Genomic DNA, 22,884 nt, shown 5'->3' on the forward strand with positions numbered 1-22,884 from the left:
TTTAAGAAAGTTGACAATAGCATTTATTGTAGTTGTTGATTATTTTCGTTTGGTAGCAAATTTCAAACGTCCATTTTGTAGTTAATCATTGCGCATAAGTAGAGAACGATATTCCATGATGGGTTTTGTTGTTGTGCATGAAAAGAAAGAGAAGGTAGAAGAAAGTCAGTTTCGAAAACGTATCACGTATAACAAAAACATCATAATTGTAAATTGTATATGAGAAAGTTTGATATTTATAAATCTAAAAATTGACAGCGGTATTGAAGGAATAGAAAGGAAAATGAAAACGTAATGCTAGAGGAAGATTAATTAGCAGTAATTGACAGTTAATAACAGTTAATACAGTAGATACAATTTTATCATTTATCATTTATTTATCACAAAAACGAAGGCACCAACACTATTGCAAATATAAAAAACCCAATTCTAAATAGCCAATACACTAAAATTCAGCAAGAGTGCTGGCTACTAAGGCCTTCTGCTCGAGATTTATACTTATTCGGCTGTTTTAGAAAAAATTTATATTAAGTGTGTACAACTTGGTGATATGTCGGATGAATGGTAGCAATAAATTTATGTATCATATTTATTTCAATTAAAATTTGAAGTTTTAAGAAAGTGATTTCAGTTGGTTAGAGGGAATTATGTACTCTGGTTGGTTGGTTGAAGTGGTGATTTTTCCAGAATAAAACTAGCGCTTGCGCACCATTTTGTTGCCATATACTCTATACCAACTTGACTATATGCTGTTTATGAACCTTATTAGGTTATTGAAATCCAATCGCGACAGTTGCTCGAGACTCCATTCTGTCCTTCCATATGGCATAGAGGAAATGGTCCATTGTTTCTTTTTTACTGTTTGTTTACAACTATGATAGCGTGTTTTGTTATGGATACCCATTTTAACTGCTTGTTCACCGATAGACCAAAAGCCAGTTATCACTGCCGCGAGTCTCCAGGCGTCCCGTCGTTTCATGTTTACCAATGTTGATGACTTTCTCAGGTTGCAGGTGGGCCATGACGTTCTACTAATTTTGCACTTCGTCTGGCCTCTCCATCTATAACCCGCGATTCGGAGATAATTTAGGGAAATTGCGTTCTTGACTGCACCTAATGGTCTGAATATCGATTCTGCTGGAGCATTATTCATGGCAGATCCCCCTTTTGCCAGTTTGGCCGCTTTTTCGTTTCCTTCAATGTACCAATAACCCGGGACCCAGATTAAGGTAACTTTATGGTTTTTGCTCAAGGTGGTAAAGCTATTTCTGCTTTGTTCCACCAGTTTAGAGGTTGTTTTAGCTGAGTCTAGTACCTGGATTGCAGCTTGACTATCCGAAAAAAAAGAGAAATCTGCGATTAGTAGCCCCTATTGCTAGTACTACCGCCTGAAAGATACTGAGGGCATTAAGAAGACGTACATTTTTTTTTCAATTTTAAGTCTGGTACAACACCACAATTTGATTTGATATTGTAGTCTCTCCCTAGAGCTTTCCATCAAACTACCAATCCATCTCTACTAAATTTACAACCACAACTGTTGAGGCATCAGCTGGTGCATTGTCATGATGGAAAAGGACTTTTTTGAAAATCACTCGACTTGCTCGATTCAAACGAATGCCAAGCACAAAAAATATGCCGATCTGGTTGAAACTTGGTATGTGCTCTTCCAAGTGATGCTACTAACTAAAAAGTAGTGCCATCTCTCTGACATTGCACGGACTTTTCAAACGACGTATTATCCCTACACGAGGCACTACAACGCATTGTTGTAAAACTTGACTGATTATTAAAGAGCTATTATTATACTTTATTTTTCTTGAGCTAAACACATTTCCCATTTTCCAATTCAGAGATTGCACAGGAAATTTGCATCACATCATTATGCCAAACAAAAAAAGTAAAAAAATATGGCAAATTGTACAACTCTCAATATTCGCAATTATTTATATACCTACTTACACATATTCTTATACATATACCTGCACAAGTATGATTGCATATTGCACCATATGTGCACACATACATATTTATGGCTATATGTTGGTGTGTATGTATGCAAGCAAACCCGCTTGTCGCGTATACTTAATGGCGCATGCCTCATTAACTTTCTTTAGTTTAAGCACAGGCACACGCAAACACATACACACATACCCGTTTGGCTTCGTATTTGTTACAAGGCTACAGCTGCTTGGTTGCCTGGCTGCTTATTCTGTCAGCTTGCCATCGCCCTGCCCTGCTAGCCTTGCCATATTTTCCCGCTGACGCCGTTGTTTATGACACTAATGAGTATAAAATGAATAATAAGCATACGTCAAGTAAGCCCCCTTCGTGTCCCCAAACTGATGATGATGTGACTAGTATAGCGTAAGCTTGTATGCATGTGTGGCAGCATCCCACACGTAAAGTTCGAAATATATTGTAACAAACATTATTACTAGTTTCTAGTTCGCAACTAGTGGCATTGTGATGTATCTAACTATTCTATGAGTAGGAAATACGAAGTACCACCTTTCATCAAATAAACTGTCGGCGCACTCACGTATGGCCACCCACGTCACTGTTGGCAGTTATGACTTTGAAGCAGTAAGAGACTTCGTTTATTTAGGAACCAGTATTAACACCGCTAATAATTTCGGGCTTTAAATTCAAAGTAGAATCTCACTTGCCAACAAGTGCTACCTAGGACTAAGTAGATAATAATAGTAGTAAAGTCCTGTCTCGATGAACAAAACTAACACTCTACAAGGCCCTCATCATTCACTGCGGTACCAGCTGGTGGCAACAGAGAAATCAGACATCCTCTTTTGCGTTTGACAGATCAGGTAGATAAAGACTTGGCTTCACTTCGTGTGTCCAACCGTCGCCGATTAGTACGTGAAAGAAATGACTGGTGCTCTTTCTTCAGCAGTGATCCCGTCAATCAAGAAAAAGAAGAAGATGTGTAGACTAGAATTTCACTAGTTGAAGAAAACCAAAATATTCCTTGGCTTATACCATAATCATACTTCTCTATCGTATTATGTAATATATATGTCTGTATTTCCGATTTCGCCAAGGATGTGTTTTATCACCAATGCTCTTGCATTGCAGATTATTCTCGAAATATATATTTGAAGAAATTTTGGCATCAATTAACTTAGGGATAAAAGTCAATGGCAAAATATTGTAATAAATAATATACGATTTGCCCATGACAGCACAATATTGGTTGACAAAATATATGATCTGCAATATCTCGTTAAAGAAGTCAACGAAAAAAGCCCGCAATACGGCCATAGTCTTAACACTCAAAAAAGGGAAATTCATGGCTCTGTCAAAAAACTTTCAACAAATCACAAAACATTTCTCTATACCATCCAAAGAGTAACGCGATTTAAGTGCCTAGGATGTTGGCTTAGCGAAACATGGACAAATGACAGAGAAATTTGCTGTCGGATTGAAGCAGCGAGGGAAGCTTCCTCCTGCCTTTTTTTCCAATAAAAGTTTGAACATAAAATTACGTCTGCTGCGGTATCTTAAATGTTATGTTTGGTCTGTTTTGTTGTACGGCTTCGTAGCATGGACAGGTAAGAATCTGAATTAATTACAAGCTTTTGAGATATGGCGCTATCGGCGGATGATAAAAATATCGTGGAAGGACAAAGTTCGTTACAAAGAAGTCATAACGAAACTTAGAAAGGATAGAGATCGTTATTAACGATAAAGCGCCGAAAAACCGCATATTTTGGTCATATTGTGCGCAATCTAAGTATGAGTCGATGCAACTGATTTTGCAAGGTAAAATCGAAGGCAAACGTGGAATTGGAAGGAAGCAAACGGCTTGACTACGTAACATAAGAGAGTGGACAGGGTTAAGGACTATCGAAAAGTTAGTTGAAGCAGCACAAAGCAGAGGTAATTACTTTAATCTTAAATCTAATATTTTGTAGGTTTGGTAAATGTAAAAAAGAAGAAAGAATTTTTTATCATGTTTGTATTAGAGTTGATGAGTTATTTACTCCGACAGCCAAGCGGCAATAAGGGCCCTTGGGTCAGTGACGGTGCATTCGAAACTGGTCAAGGAATGCTTGACCTCACTTTCGACTGTGTCTAAATTCTTTGACATAATCCGCATCTGGGTTCCTGGTCACATCGATATTGCGGGAAACTGTGAGGCGGATGAGCTGGCCATACAATGGACATGTGAAGCGATTTCTCCGCGAAGGGAGAGAATTGGGATCCCACTGACTACCTGCGGTCTGCTCTTGGAAAGATGGGCACTGCGCCAACTCAGCGAGCGTTGGGCAAGTACACAAACTTGTAAGGTCGCAAAATATTTCTGGCCACGTGTGTACCGGGGGCGCTCGGGCGAGCTTCTGAGGTTGACAAAATATCAGCTCTCGAATTTCGTGGGTTTTCTCACAGGTCACTTTGCGCGAGGAATGCATGCTGTGAGACTTAGAATTACTTCTAGTCCTTTTTGCGCTAGATGTGTGGAATCATCTCAGCACCTTCTCTTTAGCTGCCCTGCTCTGGCGGGACTCAGATCCAGGCATCTTAGCTCTTACTTCTTTGCTGCGCCTGCTGATATAGCTGGCGCTGACATTAAAAATCTGATGAATCCCCGCCCTCTCTCTGTATCCCATCGGTCTTTCTCTTTCACCTCACCTCCTTCATAACGGTATCACAAAGGACGAATTCATTACTCTTCGTCGAAGTGTGCTCATTCCTTGGGCAACTATACCAACCTAACCTAGAGTTAATGAACAATTTCTTACTGTGATCGCTTACATTCTGCATGAAGAATTTGCGAATAAAGAGGAAAATTTCACCAAATCCAGTATCAGTTTCTTTCATAATTTTATAATAAACCAGTGAAACATAAGTAAAAATTACAAACTCTATACAAGTGGACAAATTGAAAGGAATGAAATTTCGCGCAGGGTCTTACATACATATTCTGGGATGTAGCTGGCCCTCACTGGCATTGGCAATGGCATTGCAACGCATAGGTTTAATTATGTGGTGAATATTTTTTATATTATGCGCGTATGTGGGCATGCGTAATTATTTATGCTCCTACAAAAATATGTGGCTACATTAACGTTAGTTCGCTAGTCATATAAGGGTTAATAAAACTGTTTAACTTAATCTTGTGACAATTTTGGTAATTATCGTTAATGTAGCTGACTGGTTTTCATTTTCCGTAAGGTGGGCAAATTTCGTAAAATGAAATCAAGAAAATTTTAATTTATAGACGCATATTTGAGTTCTATGTGATTAAGAGAGAATGAATGTCAAGTAACTAAGGACGGATATATCAATTTTTAAGAAATCAAACATTTGGAGTAAAGCAGACTTTAATTTGAATATGCAACCTTCAGGAATGTGAGGGATTGTGGTTGAAGCTCCCGCCCGCGGAAGTGTGTGATAATAATTGCCAATGAGGTGTCTCATCAAGTTGGGCAACTCGACTAAGAGATGAGCAATAGAGTTGACTGCCATCGGTGAATCGGTAACTCAGACTCCTATATTAAAAAAATCAAACGCAGTAACTCAGTTGACGGACGCCATAGACAAATGATAGAAAAAGTATTTTCTAGTAGCGGTCACCCTTCGATAGGCAATGGCAAACCTTGAAGTGTATTTCTGCTATGAAAAATCTTCTCATAAAAACCTATCTGCCGTTCGGAAGCGGCATATTTATGAAACAACAACAAGACACATACCACGAATTGGAGTAGAAGCAAACGCTTAACAAAAGATGTACGTGACAGTTATATTATATATATTTAAGTATTTAACTCAATTAATGCCCCGTGACTCGTTCCCCCGTGAAACAAAGGGGCACAACAAAATCCTTCCATTCCCATCTGTTCTGCGCCAGTCTCTTTCCTTCATTCAAGGTTGAACAATCGTATCCAAGTATTAGATGTTCTTCCTCGTCTACGCTTGCCTCGGGGATTCCACTCAATAAATCTCTCTTTTTAGGTCATCGCACTGTCGCCACAGACGTGGCCATTCCAGTCCTATTTTCTTCTGATAATCTCAAGGAGTATTGGGGTTTGCTGAGTTGTTCTACACAGATCAACATTTGCGATTATGTTTGGCCAGATGATTTTTTGGATTTTGTGAAGGCATCGTTTAGTGAAAACTTGCAGTGCGTTTATATCAGCGCTTCACAAACATAGAGGGAAGACGATTTGACATTAGAATTAAAGATCCTGTCAGCATTGCGCATTGAGAAATGTATGATGCTTCCAAATTGAACGTAGGGAGCCAAAGGTTGCTAGAGCTTTCCACGTGCGGTTTTTGATGGCTTCGTTCGAGCCACCTGACACCGAGATGATACTGCATAGATAGCAAAAAGATTGCACTTACTCCAGCTGAGTACCATGGACGCTTTTTTAAGTGTTAGTGCACATCACTTCGGTTTTGGAGATGTTGAAAGCCAGCTCAGCTTTAGCGGCGACTTCCTGTACTGATTGGAGTTGCATTGCCATGTTGGAAAAAGTATGTGCTAGTAGGCAAATATCGTACGCGTAGTCTAGGTTAGCAAGCCGTCCTTGCAGGCCACAGGAAATCGCACTACCCGATCTTGTGGCTTTCTTCATGACGATGTCCAAGACGATGCCTCCTGATACAGATCGTTTCTATTGAGATAACTCTTTCACTCTCGTATATTTCTCTAACAGTACCAGCTGCTCAGGGCATCAAGTGGAGAGTATATTAAGATTATTGCTTGTAACAGTCAGAGGAAAAATCTATGCCATACAGTTTTGTAAGCGCACATTGCCACACTTCATTAAAGAAAACACCTAAATTTTATTTCCTCTATATGGGTGGTCGGGAGGGTCTAATCGATATTTCTATAAGAACTGCTGAAATGGATTATATCTCACGCTTGACAGTAGCTTGCGTGAAGTGCTTAGTATAGATATGACGCAAAAACTTGCATGTGATTTTGTTTACCGCGCAAATCTTTTGGGCGCGTAGACATCATCGCAATTTTATCTCCTTCTCTTCCGAAAAAAGGCGTCACATACAAAAGGAGTCTATGATACAAATAAGTTAACTGAATAAGCTGACTGCTCAAAGTAATTTTGAGTGATTGAGCTAAATCCAATACCGAAAATACTCAGAGAGGTACCTGAAATAGGTGTCATAAAGCTTAACCTTGTATGTTACAATGTCAGAAACCTTTTAGGAACTTTAAGAGGTTATGTGGGCACTACAAATTACACATTTCAGTTTGGGTTTTGGTCCAGTGACACACAACTCGAAGTTATAAATGAAGAACATAAATTTATTAGTGAAAATGTTGCTGAAATTGGTATTAAAGCCGTGCCTTGACTTGGAGGTATTCAATAGCACGCGTAAATTTAAAAATTTTTTAGGTTGCGAACTCAATTTTAATTCATACGAATCGATACAATTCATTAAAAAATGATATTTGGCGCGTACACTTATGTTAGGTGTTTGGCCGAGCTCCTCCTCCTATTTGTGGCATGTGTCTTGTGGTGTTCCACAAATCATACTCATATAAAAATCAAACTAACATGCAATGCAACAAATAGGAATAATGAGGATTCGTAGAATTCATTTCTTGCACCTACAAATGGGGCGGCAACTAGCACTCCAGTCTAAATAAGACTAAATAGCTAAGACTCATTATCTCCTAGCTACTTATAATAGTAATTGCGTGATTCATTGTTGGTGTAAATAACACCCTCTTTTTCATATTGTTCATTAAGACTTATTTCTCACACAACAACACCATTTGCACGGAAATTGTAAATTCACAGCGATGTGATTAAATTTCCTATTAATAAGTTAAATACGTCGAAACAAATTTTTGAACAAAGGTCAGCGGTTTCCGTATAATTTTACTTTCACTTTCATATACAATAGTAAAGAAATTATTAGCTCGGCTTATTCAACAAGGAAGAGAGAGCTGTGAAAACAACCACCGAGAAGTGATAGCAGTGAAAGGCCGAAGAAAATTTTCTAAAAAGTCGAAAAGTTAGTACTAACCAATCGAAGAGTTTAATTACAGCATACAGCCGAATTTCAGGAAAGGACAAATTGGAGAGATTTTTAATGAACATTGTATTGCAAATGTCGGGTGGAGAAGGCGCCTTGAAAAAATTACAAAATCCACCACCTACCCTTCCGTTCGAATCTAGCCCTCAGTGACTTTCTCTTTTTTTTCAAATTAAAAAAAAGCAGTTGCAGAGACGAAGATTTTTGACAACAGAAACAAATAAAGGGTGATCAGTTTAGAGGAATCGGATTTTAAATTGAAATAAACTACAATAACAAAAATTCAAATTGATTGGGCAATATTTATAAGGGGTTATATATCTTGTGATCCCGAAAAAATGGACGATTGTCATGATTTTTTTTTAATATATTTTAGAACTTTTATTCAAATGAGGCATATATCATACTGAAGGGTAACTCTCGAAGAATACATTTTGGTGTTTTTATTTTAAAAACTGTTATTATTTATTGTTGATATCACCCCTCTCCCGAAACGCCGTTTTTTAAAAGAGGCTTGCGGTAGCGCATGAGCAGCTCAACAGAAATCAAAAAAATTAAATGATTATTGTAGCAAAAAGCTTTTTAGTGAATCTTAACGGGTTATTTACCCAAAAAAAAAAATTTCTCGATATGAAAACCTTTTTGCACCAAAAAGAACGATTTTTGAGGGGTTGAAAAATTAAAAAAAAAAAAATTAATTCCAGCGAACTATGCAAATACATATTAGGAGGTTCAATTAGTTTTAAAGGTGACACACAGATGGCGCTATTTATCACTTTATCGCGTTGGCAATACTGAATATATATTCATGACAAAGCCTCATCCCTAGGCTTTGTTTATCAGTATCTGTCATTTCGCTGAAGTATAAACAACGCAGTGTTTTCGTGCTCCGAGTATGTCTACTTTCGTGCCGTCGAAACGCAATTTGCGGGAAGCTTTGCTTTTCTGCTTCAATTTGAAAAAAAAATACAGCCCAAGCCCGTGAATTGCTGCAGGAGGCCTACCCAGACCATACTCCGTCGATTTCAACATGTGAGTACTGGTTTCGACGATTCAAAAGTGATTTTCGCACCGAAGACAAGGAGCGTCTTGGCCAGCCCAAAAAGTTCGAGGACGCGGAATTGGGGGAATTGGTAAACGAGGACTCGTGCCAAACCCAAGAAGAGCTTGCTGAATCATTGGGCGTTGATAAATCAACCGTTTGCAAGCGTCTAAAAGCGATGGGAATGATCCAAAAGCATGGGCATTGGGTCCCGAACGAGTTGAAGCTGCGCGACGTCGAACGGCGATTTTTTACGTGCGAATTGCTGATCGAGCGACAAAATCGGAAGGGTTTTTTGCATCGGGTGGTGACTGGCGACGAAAAATGGATGCACTACGATAACCCAAAACGCAAAAAATCATGGGGTTTGCCCGGCCACGCATCAACGTCGACGGCGAAGCAGAATATTCACGGCAAGAAAATCATGCTCTGCATTTGGTGGGATCAGGTCGGCGTCGTATATTTTGAGCTGCTCCAACCGGGCGAAACAATCACGGGGGATCGTTACCGACTGCAATTGATGCGTTTAAGCCGGGCATTGAAAGAAAAACGGCCGGAAACGGTAAAAAGGCACGATAAGGTTATTTTGCAACATGACAACGCTCGGCCGCATGTTGCTCAACCTGACAAAAAATACCTTGAAACGCTTGGCTGGGAAGTGTTACCCCACCCGCCGTATAGTCCAGACATAGCTCCCTCCGACTATCATTTGTTCCGGCATATGAGTCTCGATTTGGCGGACCAGCGGTTCTCCTCGTACGAGGCTACCAAAATATGGGTTGAGTCATGGAAAGCCAAGCAGCGGCCAGAATTTTGGAGAAACGGCATCCGGAAATTGCCCGAAAGATGGGCGAAAGTTGTAGCTAGCGATGGCCAATACTTCGAATAAAATATTTTGTACCGTTTTTTCACAATAAAGCCCCAAATCTTCGAAAAAAAAACCTTTAAAACTAATTCAACCTCCCAATATTTATAAAAAGAGAACCATTCACAATCACGAGGTTCTAACTTCAATAATTAAAAAAAAAATTTATGCAAATCGGTCAAATAGTTTTTGATAAATAATGATGACTTCGAGATAATCGCGTCTAAAGCTTTCGGTGCACTTCTCGTTCCAAGAAAGTTCGCGCGCTTCCACGGTCTGTAACTTTCGTTCTAGTACTCCGATCTTTATAATTTTTTGAATTTATATTTTTAAGATGATGTACTTTCAGAATATGCAATAAAAAAATGTTTCGATTTTTTAGTCCAACACAAGGTATATGACCCCTTAATTTTGTGTAGAACCTTTCAGGACATTTATTTTTTAAAGATAATCCCTTTCAAATATTGGCTTCCAATGCCTCAATTCAAGCTGGTTTATTCACCAAGCAGTTAGACTTTACATAATTCCACAAAAAAAAGTCCAAATGTGTGATATCACACGATCTCGGTAGCTAATCTACTGGTCCGAGACGAAAGATAATTTTTTCACCCAAAACGAAGACGCAAAAAATCCATTGTTTCACGGGCTGTATGGCAAGTACCGCCTTGTAGCGTCTTGTTGGAACCAAATGTTGTGGTGATCACGGACTTAAATTTCCGGTATCAAAAAGTAGTTTATCATGGCACAATAGCCTACGCCATTCCCTTTTACATTGGTGCCAGCCTCATCTTTGAAGAAATAAAAGCGATTTACGATTTGTAAACGTTCTTGAGGCGTTGGAGTAAGTATTTCCTTGATGAAATGTCAATGAATACTAAAAAAAAATTCTCCATTTAGGTTGACAGTAGTCACACGTGATCTGTTAAAACCCTCTATTGGCAGAAGTACCCATCTGATCCCCCTTTCTAATATGTTCATGCAATTTTTGATAATTTTTTCTTTTTTTTCTGAAAACTCCGGATATTTTGTGCCTTACAAATTCAAACAATTAAAAAAAAAAATTTAAACAATAAAAAGCTTTTTTTCCAAACATTCTGCAACATCATACAATTTTATCGAGGAAGGTTTCTTTCGCTGGAAAAATATAATAAAAACAAAATTTTTTTCAGCAAAAAAGTGTGTTTTAAAAAAAATCTTACATATGGATAGTGATTCCGTAGCCCCTCCTGCTTGTTTTCTGACTTCCCCACATCTTCGATGCATTGAATTTACTAATTTTGCACATTTATCCGGAGAAATAGAGTACCAAGACTATTGAATTTGGTTCCACATTTCTTCCCTATTTATAGCTTTGAAAGGCCCGATTATCTTTTTTCAGTTCTGCTCCAAGATGCGCAATTGTGTTTAAGTCAGGAGACTGAGAGGACCATTCGAAAGCATTCACTTTTTATTTTTTAAACTACTCTTTTGCTAATTTTAATGAATGCTTGGGATCCTACACTTCTATCTTACACGAACTCCCGTATTATGGGCATGTATTCTTTTTGAGAAGTGGCAGTTTAAATAATACTGGCCTTTTAGAAAACGGGTAATTCCTTGAATATTCTCCCAACTATTTACCTATATTCAGCTTCTACCCAGTTGATATTACATACAATATAGTTCTGAACTGTGAAAGTTTGCTGCCGACCCCACCCTAACGAGTTCATCAGCAAATTCGAAAAAACGGATCAAAGAAGTTGCATCAAATTTTAGTAAAAAAATGGCATTAAGTGCTCAAAACTACTAGAAATGTTGACAGTGGCATACGGTGAGAGTACTCTGAGTCAAAAATATGCTTACAAGTTGTACAAGCTTTTCACAGAAGGTCGAGAAGGCGTGAACGACGACGCTCGCCCAATGGGAGAGTCCAGGTGAGCCAAGACCAAAAAAGCACGCCAATTTCGATTAAATGTCATGGTTTTGCTCACTGTTTTCCTCAATTACCATGGTGAAGTGTATCAGCAGTTCTTACCATAAGGTCTTTCGGTAAATAAGAAGAATAAACTTAAAGCTGCGAGCCGTCTGCGTGAAGCAATACGAAAAAAGTGCCCTGAAATACATGCTTTTGCATCATGATAAAGCACCTGCCCTCCAATCCATAAGTGATGTCATATATCGTGAGTTTCGCTCAAATATATTACTTAAGTTAAGGGCCTGGGTGCATAATTTGATGATATAAAGCTCAGCCTCTTCACGTATATTAATCAAATTGTTCCGAAAGCATACCCAATGTCGGCTAACCTCCGACAGTTCGCCGCTTTCGGAGTTATACACCCTGAATATGGTCTATACTACACTTGTAAAGAGCATACTTTACTATGCCTGTTTTATTTGGAGTCGTATAGGATAAACCCAAAAGTTGGTACTAAATTCGCTCTCCGTTCATTGAACTTTAGTGAACCTACGCCGGCTTACGAGTTTCGTTGCCAACTTCGGTCGTAAAGCGCCAATTTCATAAATTTGCATTTCTTGCGGGTTCTTTTGATGGCTAATCTAATGAATAACTTTCTCGATTAAAAAATTAGCTGAAATGTCCCTTTCCGGAATTTAACTTGAGTCACCAAGCTACGCTAGAGCTAAATAGTTTTACTTCCCTGCATACTTATTTACTGCTTTGCTCTTCTCCCAGTGGAGCGTGGGGCGTCGACAACTCCCTTAAATCTAACTCTGTTGTTTGCTTCGCTGCATATTGAAGTCCATGAATACTCATTGTCATTCAGTTCGCTATAGACATTTCTTCGTCAAGACTTAGCAAGGGCACCTGGCCGACGGCATCCTAGCGGGTTCCGTCTTAGTGCTCGTTTCGCAATAATGTTGATAAGCTTGATCTGGTACGACCCCATGCAACAGCCGTGCACTCTTACTTAATTACTTTAACTAGACTCTTGTTCATTTTACTTAATAAATACGTAAATAAATATGAATTAATTAATTTAAGTAAACCATGAAAGGTTAAGTTGCAAATTAAATTAACAGCCTAACCAGTTTCCTTCCTCTGCTGAGGATTTCTATTAAATGAAATTCGCTTTGTGAAATAATCAACAAGAATTTTTTCGTTCGGTTTATTAGCTTTTGTTTGCTTTGTTTTGTAAAAGCAAAAATCATTAATTCTGCAAACAAAATTACTCAAAGTCGGATATAATAGATCCAAATAAGCAGGTGAGTAAATAGTATGAATACAAGTATTGCCTCATTAGCGTCGTAACAAGGCAAGTGTAAACATACTTCAGGACATAAGAGCTACACTTAGGCAAATATTATTCTACATATGTACATACATACATACCTATACTAGGATTACAGTCATTTTATTCTTGCCTACTACAGACTGACTGATGATTGTCGTTTGTATTCAGGAATGAAAAGAAAGTTTGTAATACCAGCGTGTGAATAGTATTTCGTTTTGGAGGCGGTTTGCGTTAGTGACGCACCTTAAATCAGAACTTTGTTCAAATATTCAGCGAATGTACTTCAACGCCCAAAAAATAAGGCACTGACGCCATAACAACAAAGAAACAGCTCGATGGCTAAGGCTAAATAAATGGGCTAAAGTAACGCAGAAACAAACCATGAAACACAAAGGAAAAGGAATTTATAATATGCGTGCATAACAACAACAATACGGTTGCGAACAATGTGGCGACAAAACTCATCTATCAGCTGCTCCTTCCTTTAAGGTACCGATCAAGCCCAAGAAATCAGACTCACTCAGAAGTGAAAGGAAGGAGGTTGAAGAAAAGGTGATAAGAAAGTAGCAGACTTTTGTGTTGTTGTGGGCGCTGCCGCTAAAACCGCAACAGCTTTGGGTTGAAATGTGGTTGATGTAGGCTCTTTGAAATGTCTGCTTTATTAGAGGGCAATCCAATATGCCAGCTTTATGTATGTAGTTATAGGTAAGTATATGCGCGCATTGAAAGGTAAATATACAAGTTATACATGCATAAATACATCTCAAGGTAAATACATGCATATACATAAATGAATGTGCGCCTGCCTCTGCGTGTGCTAATGAATTACTTGTTTTTACTCATTTATTTGCGCACATCGACAAGAAAAGTGAAGACAATAGCACAGCGCCTATTACGAGCAAAATGCTATTATGCCCATGCCAGCACACAATGTCGATTCGACTGTCAGTCGGCCGCAACTTTTCAACCCAAACACCTTCCCAAGCAAATAAATAAACGACAAGTTAGAGGCAGCACAAATGTATACTTATGTATGTATGTATGCAAGCATTCGTATAAGAATGTACTCGTATGCCTGTGTAGGTGTATGGGTGAAACAGCTTTGCTTGAGAAAGTTTTTATTTGCCGGAAGTGAGTTCGTAATTTTCAAAGTATGGTATTTCATGCTTCCCTAAAACATCAACACATTCGATTATTTTGTTAGATGTTGTAATTTTTTTGTTGTCGAAGAGCATAGAAACTTAAAAGCAGCACGCATACATATTCAGATAAGCCAAAGATAAACATTTTTTGGGCTTATTTGGATCCATAAATTTCCTAAAATGTTGCTTTTAAATTTTGTTTGTTGAGTACTTCGTGCACTCGAGTCCTCATTCTTGTATTAGTATTAGAAGGTAATGCGCAACTTTCTATTCTAGTTTATTTTAGGCGTCCATTCTGTTTTATTCGCCAAGTGGCGTATATATGAAGCAACTGATGTAATAGCAAGAAAAAATCGCTACTGAATGAATGCCAATCGGGCTTCAGATCTAACAGATGTTGTTTCAATGCACTCATAAAAGTCATAAGAATGAAGCAACTGGCATAACTAAACATAAGCTGCCAGCCCTGGAAAGGTGCAGCTAAATATGAGATTTATTAGGAAGCACTTAATGAGTATTATTAGTATATTATATAATATTATATAGTAGAATTTTCAAAAAATCGATTTTTTTTAATTTTTTTTCTTCATGTACATATACCTAAGAATACACATAGAAAATTTAATATCGTTCCGGTGAATATTTTCGAAGTTACACGCAAATTTGAAAAGGCGTTTCAGAGTGCTTGAAAGTACAAGGCAAACTTTAAATGCGTTTTTCTCAAAATTGTGTTTTCAAAGACGGTGACCAACATCACTCGAAAACGGCTAAACCGATTAGTCTCAAATTTTAACACGAACTTCTTAAATATATTTTTTTATAATAGTAATTAATCGAAGAATTGTTCTCACCGATAAATATTTTTTTTTTATATTTAACTTAAGACCGAAATTTTTTTCAAAAATCGATTTTTTTTTTTGAGAAACCGCCATTTTGTCAAAAAGATGTATTTTCCTTAGTCCTCCGATTAATTACTAGATTTAACATTACTTTAACGAAATCTGTTTGGCTTTGTAATTTCTGAAAATCCAGTTCAGAGATATAGTGGCCACCGCAAAACGTCTTTTTTTTGTGAGGAGCCCCCGGAGATCAGTTGTAGCTCCTTTCCAAATAAATATTTGTACTAATACTAAGTCTTAAAATACAGTTAAAAGATAATATAATATGTGTGTACATCTTTAGATCAATAAATTTACAAGTTTTCTTAGAAAGAAATCTGGAAAATTCGCTTTTTTCGGCCTTCTAACTGAATATAGCCCTTTCAGACCGCGTTCATACAGTTCATATTTTGTGATGTTCGCGCTCTGTTAACACCCTTTGTGCTCTCATTCTTCTCAATGTCGTTGTTGACTGTAGACCAAAAACTAACAATTGCAAGGTGGGTCAACACGACGGGCAACACTAAAAGTAAATTCGCAAAGCTGAAGTAAAAATAGAGTCCCTGTATGAACGCAGTCTTATGAAACCTGCCAAATATCAGAAAAGAGAGTTGGCAGCATCAAAAATAGTGCATTATACCGGTTTAATTAGGTATAACCATCCTCACTAGCAGCGAATCTTGCTCGCTGACTATGTTGTTGTTTTCACATGCAAATTTTTCGTCAAGCGAGCAGAGCTAAAACATAGCGACCAAAGAAGTGGCGATTCGAAGGCGTCTTTTGATTCCAATAGTTTTTGAAGTAACCATTTTAAGAGAACCTATATAGCCTTTTGTCATGAGTGGCGACGACCAACAGGCAGATATCTACATCCAAAAAGAACTATTGATTTAATGGAGAAGATTGATGGGTTGGAGCACTACCTCAGGCTGTCGAAGAGAGAACCAACCAGTGACCTTAATCGTATAGCTGCAAAATCCGGACGGTTACAGGCAAAGTGCTCAAGAGTTTCCTTCTCTGAAAGGTCCCCAAGCTTCTGCGATGGGGGATAAATGGTAAACCTAGGTTTGCTTCATGTTTTCCGATCGTTGAATAACCGTTAAACACAGCTACGAGCTTGGAAATGGAGTGGAGTCCCAAGAATTTTCGGAATCCGCACAAGAGGAAATGTAGCTTCATCTTCTGAGAGAACAGTAACGTTGTTAATAATGACTTACACTTGCTTCGCCACCTAGGCGTTCGGCACTGGCTGGCACCGAGTAGAAAGGGAGTTCCCGCCAAGATAATCCACCTCATCAAAGCCCTCTGCCAGAACTCCGAACTGGCAGTGCGATATCAGCGATCCATTCACCACCAACGCAGGCATAAGGCATGGGTGTCCCCTGTCGCCCCTTCTCTTCGCCATTGTCCTTGATCACGTCATGAGCCAACTGACCCTGCACAAAAAAGGCGTTTTACTAGACATCTTGAAGACCTGGACTTCGCCGATGACATCTGCCTCCTCTCTCACAAACTCTCTGACATGCAAGCGAAGGCGGACAAACTAGTCGCGCCGGCACGCACTGTCGGACTGGAGGTCAACATCGCCAAGACCACGGCTATGAGAGTTAACCACAATAACGCAAGACAGATATTGGTTGACAAATGTCCGGCGGAATTCGTTGAAAGCTTCTGCTACCTCGGCTTCATCATCTCGGCAGAGGGTGGAGCAGATGAAGGTGTCAACTGCAGGCTAAACAAAAAAAAGGCGGCATACAAGGCAGGCGAATATGCACACAATATGGGGGAGTTCTCAAATCTCCAGGCGCACTAGACAACGAATACTCGACTCATAAGTGAAGTCTGCATTGTTGTACGGAAGCCAGACATGGCCATCACACAAAGGCTACAATCCTTCATCAACAAATGCCTCCGCACCATCTGCAGAATATTCTGACCAAACATTATCAGTAACGACGCACTGTGGAGATTAACGAACGAGGAACCCATCCTTAGGCAAATCAAACGGAGAAAGTGGCGATGGATAGGTCACACATTGAAAAACCTACCAGATAGCATCACGAGAATGGCACTGAACAGGACCCCGCAAGTGAGCAGAGGTCACGGTCGACCAAAAAACACTTGGAGAAGGTCAATGCTGCGCGAACTAGCAGATGCTGACATCTCATGGGACCGTGCAAAAATAATAGCACCGAACCGTATACGATGGAACAGTCTTGTCAGGGCCCTATGCTCCCGAGAAGAGGGAACGAGGACAAAAACAAAACACTTATAGACATTCAAATTAAAGATTTAGAACCAACAATAACGTGAAAGAACTAATATATTTTTAATAGATTATAAGAAACTCTATCTTTGATCGAGAGATAAAAAACTGTTTAGCTGATAGGAATGGGGCGTATCATACTCGTTAAGTGACGTCTTACACTCTGTACACGGGTATGAAAACCTCTAGAAGTTAGTCAAGGATAGAGTCAAAGTTCTTAAAATGAGGTGCTACAAGAAGAGCTTAACTTTTGGGTCCAAGTAAATCTGGAAACTTCGTTCGTAAAATAAGTATCAGTGACACGAAAAATCCAGTTTCGGGTTCTGTTGATGTAAACATAATTTACGCAAAAAAGGTATAGCCCCTAAAACCGGTACGTGTTCTGTAAAACAATGTAAAACTTAAGGCATGGGTTGTTGAGTCAATTCTTTGAATTAAATCTAGAACAACTGAAATACACCAGAAATTTCTTAAATGTGTCCTGTCACGCAGGCATTGAACATCATCCGCGTCACATTAGCCATTTTAGCCTTCTTGAAAGAAGTCAAGTTTATTCCAATATTAAAATCGAACGGTGATCATAAGCCTATCGCTATCATGCATTTTCTATCTTAGGTGCTGGAGCAGTCAATGCACCATCACGTCAACTATTGTTTGAAGAAAATTCAATAGCAAATTAATGCCAGATCTAACAGAAGTTGCATTAATGCAAACATAAAAGTTACTGACGATATTAGGCTTAAGATGGATAAATATGTTGTGACTTTTAACTCTAACTCTTCTGGACTATTTTAAAGCATTCAACAGTCTCGGATCTATTTATGTTTAAATTTGAAAAAATTATATATACAGCTGCGTTCGCTTCTTGCCGCTTTGTTAACTTTCGCTGATAATTTCATAAGTTCAATCGGCTTGGAGCTTGCACCAAGTGGGGGCGGTGCCTTGCTTTCTCATAAACCGAAGGTGATTGTGTGTATTATTAATAAACATATTTTCTTTTTTCACACCAAAAACTGAAGTGCTGACACGAACTTTATGAATTAGTTTTTACGAAGCGCATGCAAATGCGATATAAAAATAAACCAAGTATTTGGATTTCTATTGCTTTTTTGGCGGCTACCACAGCCATGGTGGGTTGCGTGTCTACCATATTCGGAAATGCGCACGTTGGAATCTCCGTGCATTAATCACCCCTCAACAGACAATGGCAACCTACATATTCCTCAACCTCCTTAATATGCTAAGAAACTTCAACACAATATTATTGATTTGGGTTCCTTCTAACGAAATAGAGGACCAACTAGGCAAACATGACCCTAACTGGTCCTGAACCTTTCTGCGAACTTACAAAGGGCCACATTAACGAAATTCTCAGAAGGTGGGAAGTGAAGAAGTTCATTGAACACTGGCAAAAATCTACCGGTCAGAAACAAGCGAAACAATTCCTAACGTCGGACAGAGAAATTTCTGATAAGTTACTTTCTCTCAGCAGAGTAGACTTAACACTTTTTTGTTTTTGGGCCCCTCTTTAGCCTGAGATATAAGTTAAACAAAATTTGCTTTTCTAAGACCGTTATCTTCCGATTCTGTGAAATGGACATTGAAAATTCAGAACACATTCTTTGTAAATGTCTTGCCCTAGGCAGAAAACGGCTACAGCATCGTGGTGGTATTGCTGTACCTCCATATGAACTGTGGAACAATAAACCCCGGAATGTGTTAAAATTTGTTAAAAGCCTCAAAATATAGGGTACCTCAGCAGGCTCTGCACAATAGATCTACTTTGGTCGCAATGCTCAATGGTCTAATAAAAATTAGCCCGTTGTAGATATGCAATTATAATACTCAATGAAGTTGGTTTTATTTAATCGTGTAAATATTAAAACAAACCAACTTTAAATTTTCATTCGAAATGGTCACCATTTGCTTTTACGCAAGCCTTCAAACGATTAGGCCATTCAGCTATTGCAGCACGCACGGTTTCCATGGATTTTGACGTGGCTGCTCGAACCAAAGATTGTTTGAGACTCTCCAAATTTCTGAGGTCATCGACAGGCCATGTTCTCGAATTCTGACCACAAACTGTAGTGTAATGGACTCAGATCTGGACTACCAGACGGCCATTCTTCTGCGGCTATGAACCCAGGAATCTAGTTTTTTAACCACTGTTGGGTGGTTTTTGCCTTACGGGCTGGAGCGGCATTTTGCTGTAGGGTCCAACGCTCTCCATTGAAAAGAGTACTGCTCAACTGCTTCACCAAGCCTACTGAGACAACCTCATCGTACACTTTTGCGCCGGTTTCAACCTCTTTTTCGCAGAAATGAAAAGACACTCCCCGCCAAACCAATACGGAGGCTGGATGGTGGCCACGCTGAACCCTTGGAACAACATTGTTTGCGTCCTTAGAAGTCTTAGCATAGATTTTGTCATTTTGCTTAAAAACTTCTTCAACAGTGAAAATTTTCTCATATGTGAAAAGATTATTTTCATAGCCATTGGCCGCGTGTCACCGGAGAAGCTGCTTGCATCTGTCGAATCTAATTTTCTGTCAAAATTATGTCAAAAGATGACCAGTTGAGCGACGGATGGCTTTCATGTGGAGACTATCTCTAATTTGTCTTGACATGGATCTGGTCGATACATTATTTTCCCTGGACATAATTTTCTGCTTTCGAAGTGGATTTCTATGAATACTTTTTCGAACGGCTTTATGACTGCACTGCTTCGAACAACGCGTTGACGACTACTTCTTTCTCTGTCTGTCACATCAGACGGTTGTCAAAAACGATTAATCGTGCTTTAAGGGGGGAGCCTGGTTTATAAGGTCAAAAAAAATCAATTTTTTTTCGTTTTAAGCGATTCCTAATATATTTCAGAATATTCACACAAAGTTACAGAGCCTAATTCTCAATATTTCCGTAGATACAATGCCAAAGGTAGGCGAGCGTTAGGTAGTTACGCTGTGATCGGACAGCTATAGTACAAACTTTATCTTCTTTTCTCGACTTTTCATTTTTATGATTTCTTTGAATTGGCGTACATGAATGAAAAAAAACTAATGAACCTTTTGAAATGAATCATAGCTTGTTCCCTTCAGTATTAAATTCTCTTCTATTTGAACTAAAAAAATAGATAAAAATTTTTTTTAAAGATTTTTATACCAAGTTGAAGTGAATTTTTTTTTATAGAAAGCCATTTTTTACTTTAAAACCTCCAAAACGTTGAAATTTTGGAATTTCTCTCAGTTTTCTTAGTTAATCTAGAATAAAAAATCATGATAATTAGAAATCCATTTGAATTTTTTGCTTTCGATAATAATTACGAGCTGTATCTTGTACGCCAGTTGAAAATTCCAGCGTTGCAGCGCTCTACTAATTTCTATGTTAAACATTTTTTTCAACTTATTTTAACCAGTACACAAATTTTTTATACTTTTTAAATGTTCATTAAAAGATAGAAAAAACTTTGCAGTGCTAAATTAATTTTTTCCTTAAAAAAAAAAAATCGCAAAGAGATGCAATTTTTAGACCTCATAAACCAGGCTCCCCCCTTAAATAAACATTATCGAAATATTAAGCTTTTTCAGAAATTCGTAAATTGCACTTGCACTTTTACCACATTTTTGTAATGCAGTCTCGGCAGTGAGATTTTCCTTAGCGAAACTGAGTATAATTTGTGAGTAGACAATGCACACGGACCAAAGCAAAAATAACGGAACTTTTTTCTACGAATTCGTTCTCGTCGTATGCATTGTAAAATGTGTCACAGAATTTATGGTAAGACTACGTACGTATGTATGTACAGATATATGGTATTTTTACACGTTAGCAGCAAATTGATGTTGGCCCTGCCTGGATCATAGATACAAACTTTGCTATTGGTGTAATTATTAAATTATTCGTTCCTGTGAAATTTGAGTCTACATTACCAGAATGTCAAGATTAGAGAGGTTTGCTTGCTATTACAACACGAATAATAAATTATGAAATTCAGCCTCACTAGCCAAGTGTATCTAAATTCATATGTATCTGGTATCTGGTGTCGTGTATCTGAGATATGTGGCGAGTTTAATAAAATGTCGGATAGCGTGCCTGTCAACGGGCGTAAATAGTGAATTTTTCAACAACACACAGACCACTTGACCAGCAGTTCACGACTTCGACTACAATAACAAAAATTGCAATCAGCCCAACTAAGGGCAGGAAAAGCGACAGAAATACAATTCTACTCTTAGAAATACCAACTCAGTTGTGGCGATTCTGAGGCCAACAACTCAGGCAATCGCTAACTGTTGACCACAATACCAGTTGAGTGTGTGTGTGTGTGTGTATGCCAACATGAGTGAGGACACTTTTCGAAAGAAACTTTTTCGAATGAAAGTTTTTTAATATTAACGCTATTTTAGTGGTCATCATGTGGAAAAAAGAAGAGCAGACAACACAATGCATAGTAGGGCGCAGAGTTGAGGAAAGGTTTGAAAAGTAGAAGTGAGTTCGTTGAGTGATCATTGGTCGTTAGCAATTTAGTCAGCACCACACCGGTTATTAAAATAGTTCTTTAGTTAGTTTGCACAAATAGTTAGTTTGCTAGTTAGGCAGATAGTTAGTTGGTATGCTGGTTGGATGCTATTGCTGACCATTTAGTTGGCTGCACAAAGTGGCTAAAGTGTGACTTTTTTAATGTTTTCCGTCACAGTTGTTTGGCGAGTATGTTGGTACGCAGCCGTATGCTACTTTACCTATTTTTTTCTTTTGCGTCTTGATAAATGTTCATTTAATAACCAACTAATTACAGAAGTAATTACGCAAATATTTTACAAGGCATGTGTGGAACTTTATCAAATATCAATAAAACGAAATGGATAAGAGCAATTAATTTAGTAAATTAGCAAACACAAGAAAATGTTTTATGTTACAGGTAAGAAAATGTGTATTTGATTATATTTGATAACAAGCGACCACTTAAAGCCAACGCAAATATTTATTGGTGATCAAATAGAAAGACAAAAATTTAGATCCATACGATTTAAGTGGTACTGGCCATATAGAGAATAGGCATTGCCACTATTGTACATTTCTAAAGCGTCTTTGAAAAGAAGTCCCAAGATGTCACTTAAAAAAACGTGGTTTTAAAGTTTATTCAAAATATGACAAGGGGAAAGTAGACAACCAGCATGAAATGGGCTGAAATTTCCCGGGCTTAACAAAGAAAAAGGGTTTTTTTGTTCAAAATTAGTTTTATTCATCATCGTAATTTCCATCAGGTTAGGTTAGGTTAGGTTAAATGGCTGCCCTAGCTAAAGGGCTCACTTGGACAAATGTTAAGAAATTCGTCCGTTGTGGTGCCATACATGGGAGAGGAGAAAGGGGATGGGAAGGAAGAAGTAGCCTTGGGATTAGATACGATGATGACCATACATTTTACGACGGCGCCGA

General features: G+C 38.4%; 1 protein-coding gene across 1 annotated transcript in view; it reads right to left on the minus strand.

The window, feature by feature from the left end:
- Positions 1–22,884, minus strand: part of LOC129249172 (neural cell adhesion molecule 1) — a 203,246-nt gene that overhangs the window by 124,023 nt on the left and 56,339 nt on the right. The window lies entirely within an intron of this gene.

This window comes from Anastrepha obliqua, chromosome 5, assembly GCF_027943255.1.
Source record: "Anastrepha obliqua isolate idAnaObli1 chromosome 5, idAnaObli1_1.0, whole genome shotgun sequence".
In the NCBI taxonomy this organism is placed as follows: Eukaryota; Metazoa; Arthropoda; class Insecta; order Diptera; family Tephritidae; genus Anastrepha; species Anastrepha obliqua.